This window comes from Cyanistes caeruleus, chromosome 3 (assembly GCF_971803275.1).
Source record: "Cyanistes caeruleus chromosome 3, bCyaCae1.hap1.1, whole genome shotgun sequence".
NCBI classification, from domain to species: Eukaryota; Metazoa; Chordata; class Aves; order Passeriformes; family Paridae; genus Cyanistes; species Cyanistes caeruleus.
In genome coordinates, this window is record NC_141703.1 from 540,970 (window position 1) to 545,794 (window position 4,825).

At 36.5% G+C, this 4,825-nt stretch overlaps 1 long non-coding RNA gene across 1 annotated transcript; it reads left to right on the forward strand.

The window, feature by feature from the left end:
* The first annotated feature begins 447 nt into the window (after positions 1–447).
* LOC147653859 (uncharacterized) lies at positions 448–1,058 on the forward strand. Its single transcript, XR_015284013.1, has 3 exons — positions 448–498; positions 846–893; positions 984–1,058. It is a non-coding gene; the product is annotated as an uncharacterized LOC147653859 (long non-coding RNA).
* The last annotated feature ends 3,767 nt before the right edge of the window (positions 1,059–4,825 follow it).

The window sequence follows — 4,825 nt, forward strand, 5'->3', positions numbered from 1 at the left end:
GTATTTTCTTCTCTACCACTCTCAAGATGGTGGTGATAATTTTCCTTGATTTAATTGTGTACAACAAAATTTGACTCCTGAGGAAGGGACTTTGCTGTATAAAACCTTCCATTAGCTGTTATATTAACAAGTCATGCCATGTTTTACAATGTGCCATTATTGCCTGACAAGTTATTGTATTTCATATTTGTCAAGATTTCTGCCTTCTTATTCACTGTGTTTCCATTGCAATGCTCAAAGACAGCTCTTCTATTTCTAGCCTCGAGCCATAATTATACTTAGGCCTTGAGCCAGAGATAAGCCCATGCTAACAAAATGTTTGTGTGTATCTTGGAAACATAATCAGTGTTAACTGGGTTGGTGTATTACATGTCATACAGGCAAACCCAGCAGCCCTCTTCCACAGAGCAAGTGATAACCCTTATCTGCTTCATTCTCCAAAGAACTGCCAGGTCCAAGAGCTATTTGAAACCAGTGAAAGGGATTTTGCTGACAAAAGTAAGTTACAAGTTTCCAGTCCAACAAAAGATATTTAATGTGTATACCTAAAATCAAGGGCTCAGTTCTCTGTTGTCATTGGGCGTTTGCTGGATTGAGGCTCAAAAGCTCAATGTGAGCAGTTTGAAAGGTGTGGATTTTGCTATGACTTGTGTGAATTACACAGAGAAAAAGGATTAACATTTCAGTCTTAATGCCCCTGTTAACTCAGTCTTCATATGCAGATGTACGTAGTACATGTTTTGATTGTCGTTGATGGCAGCATAGGAACATATTTGTAATTATCTGTAAAACCATGGAAATTTCATTGATTAAGCTCTTTCTTCTGTTTTTGTTGGGAAAAAAAGACTTCAGTGTCTGTGGAGGCTGTGGTGACCCATACTGTGCCCACAAATGTCAGTTGCAGAGAGTTTCTTCTCCAAGCAGCTACAGAAGGGGTAAGAGTTTATGGACGGTTCTTGCTAAGTGCTGCTTTTCCATTTCAGTTGGAATAAGGCTGATGGATGGAGATGATAAAGTGGAGAGAATGCTCCGAGGCTCTCGTTGAGTTTGCTGTCCAGAAAAAAAAGAATTGATTGAATGTTATCTCACCAGCACCAAGTGGGAAGTAGCACATGAGAGAAAAACATGGACTGGAATCATATAGTCTGTGCTTGGTTTTGGATATTAAATGATGGGGAGATGGCAGAGGGAGAAAAATGTAAAGCAGAGGAGTTTTATATTAATTTTGACAAAAACAGATAAAATGTAGGCTACTTGGTCTGAAGCATTTACCATTAATGTGGATGATGGAAGGCCTTAAGTACACATACAAGTTCTTGTGATGTATGTGAGTTCTCCTGTTCTGTTTCCTAACTAACATGCTAATTGTTATCTGTTATTAATTTATTTATTTTTTTGGCTTAGGAATGATCTCAGAACAATTGGTTGAAGTGTTCCATTATATGGAACAGTGATTCCAAATGTGATGTGGCTGTTCCTTTGGGATGACTGCCCTTCATATTTCTCTTCCTTGGGACAGCCAAGGAAGCTAAGAAAGGCTGTCTCCACATAGCTACACAAGTGAAACAAATTACAATATTCTTCCACTCTGCCTGACAAGATGTTTTTTGTATTTCCTGCTCCCTCTGAAGAGCAGGAAATACAAATTTCCTTTTCAAGGAAGAGAAATAATTTAACAGAAAGAAATACTGAGATAATAGAATTACTAGAAGAAGGATGGATTCAATAATGTTTTGATTTAAATCAGAAAATTCCCAGTGTATTTTCCAGTACTCAGTTTTAAGCCCAGCTATTATTTTTCTGGCAGAATAGCAGTGTCTTGTAAAAATGTTGATTTTACAGACATGTGTTTTATGCCAGTCCCTCAGTATTTGAAAGGAGAGTGGGCAGGTGAGCTGGCATGGAACAAGGATGTTGAGGTGCTTTGCTGGGGGCTCTGTGGTTACCCAGAGCTCATTCCCTGAGCAGCAGCTGCCCTGTTCGAGGGCACAGCAGGGACATCCATCAAGGGGTAAGGCTAAAGCGAAGCAGAGGCAGCACAAAAAATAACCAATTTCTTCAATGACAAATACCTTCAGTGGCCATGATGAACTTTGCTTATTTTGGTAGTGTGCTTTTCTGGTGCCATTAAACTTTTTGTGTCTAAGACCACAATATATTTAAGGGAACTGTTGTTACTAGAAAAGGCATCACACAAATGTATGACTGGTACCACTGAAATCAATACACTGAGTCATAATCTTACAACAGCCATATAGATATTTGTGCTTCCTTCATTAGGTTCAGGGAGTTCAAATTAAATAACAGGTGTAAGTATACAGGGAAAAAAAAGATCCTAAGCCTCATCATCATATAGGATGTATAGGAATGAAATACCATATTTATGCTGCTCTTTTTCATTGCTTTATTTAATTCAAAATAAATTCACATGGTTTGCAGTGAATAGTTTTAAAAGGTAAAAGTACAGTACTTTCAGTACTACAATTTCCTAATGCATAAAAAATATGTTGTTTAAATTAATTGTGCTTTTCTCTGCTTTGTTAAATCTTTGAAATGGAATAAATATGGCTGTGTTTTTTGCATTAAAATAGAGATATATATGTAGATGTATATATGCTCTATCTGCTGGAACAGCTTTCAAAGAAAATTGTGCCTGTTCTTGTTTAAATGTCAAAATTGAATTCTGTTTCCTTTTAATTTGAAGATATTAGTGCTGCTCCAGTAGTCACAGAATCTGCAAATCAGAACAGTGTGTTGAAGATAACCATCAGCAGAAATTCTGAATATTGGAATAGAGTTTTCTTAAGTTTCTACCTGCATCTGTCAAGTATAGCAGCAGCAGCAATTTGATTGATACTTAAGGCTTAATGTTGGCAATGGTTAGGACTTAAGTAAAAGGCTACTCTGCATTTGCTGTACACCCTCTATTAAACAAATATTGAAACATATTTTCTGTCATTGAAAAATCCCTCTGATTTGTGACACAGTGCAATTTATGCCTTATGAACCAGAGGAAGATAGAAGCTGAAGATATTCTTCTACAGTTGGATGAAAACCTTTGTTATGAGCATATGGCCTTATCTTTGTATCTGAAGTATAAAAATTGGGGTTTAAAATCATATATAGAGTATCTACATAGACTCCAAAAATCTACTAGCTGTCTGTAGAACACATAAACAAGAATATTATCAGATCTGCAGCTCTAAGTAATGCAATTACAGACACTGATGAAGTAATTGGATATGAAATTAGTAATCATATGATTGTGTGGAATTATCTGATCTGATCTGCATGCCTGACTGTTAAGAACTATGCATGTGAATCAAGCTTGGTAAATAATTCATACCTTATCCTATAGCTAATTAATGTAACATCATTTTCCTTGGTCTGCACTTTATAGAAGTGTGGTATTTCTCTGAAATTAGCAATTTTTCGATGACAATTACCTGTATCAAGGAATAAGGTCTGGTTTGCAATTTTTTCAATGTATAGCAACGATCATTCAGTATCTGAATAGCGTTGGTTAATTCTTAATTGGTTAATTGGTAAAAAAAAAGCCTCCTTCTTTTCCTGTTTTTCTCACCTGATTAAAAGAATGCTTGGCTATAGAGTATTGGTTTGAGCACACACTTTGAAAACAGGCTTTGTGCATGTTTTTAATATGCTCCCCTTGCCTCTAAATCACAGCCTTTGGTGTCCTGGAGTCAAAATAATTGATAGAGGGGAGTGGAAGTAAAGATCAGCAGCTTGGTTATTTGCCATAGGAAGTAAATGAAAATTAGTATGGTGAAAATTAGTGCTGGGGAAATGTTTTCAAGGGTTTAACAGTGGAATTTGGCTCCAGGTAAATAATTAGATACCAGTGGGGCTCACGGTATTTTTAGACACCTACTGCTGTAGACTGGGCAATTGCTGGCATCCAGAGATATTGCAGAAACCACACTGAATTAATTAATAGGGTAAAGGTTTGGCTACTGAAGTTTGCCAACAAAAGAGAAATCTGAATGAGGCAGTGCACGAGCAAAGTGCAGGGAAGTGTGTGCAAGGCTCCTCAATGCTATTCCCATCAGAATCTTGGACCAGAACTAAAGGAATACTAAATGTTTTATAAAGGATTATATTTCTGTTCCCGAAGGATTGAATGTGGAAATCAGACAGCCTTTTTAGAGCCTCAGAGCACTATGGAGTCCTTAAACTTCCTAGGGACGCAAGAATTTGGATTGCTCTTTGGCATACTGTCAACATTTAATAACAGTGAAATGTCAAAATAGAATCTGGTGGTAGGCAAGTGAGCATCACAATGTTAATTTGATGGTGCATGAAAGGAGCACTGTATAACCTTTCCATTTTGGAATTCTGTATTTATTGATTTACATGCCAGAAAGGATTTGTATCCCCACAAGCTGGAGTATTTTTTAAAGACAGCTGATACAGTTGCAATACTTTTCCTAATTCACAATGAAAGATGTTCAATGTTATTCTTAAGGCATTTCTCTACTGGGACAGGTACATAGCTTTTTGCTTTATCTGTATAGACTTGCTGGTCTTAGAAGTAAAATTAATTTGTTTGTATTTTCCTTCTGAGTCTATTTGTCTCAATAAATCATGAAATGTGAGCCTAATCAGCTATCAGGCATTTGGTTCAACTGCATTTATTTTCTTGAGTCAAGCAAGCACCCTATGATATCTGATAGGCCAAAATAGACATTTTATTAGTTTACATTCTGAATGCAGACAGGATAAATAATTATAAATGCAGTACAGTGTGAAATGTCTAACAAAAAGTGTAGTTTCATGAAAAATATTGGAAGAGGCAGTCTAATAA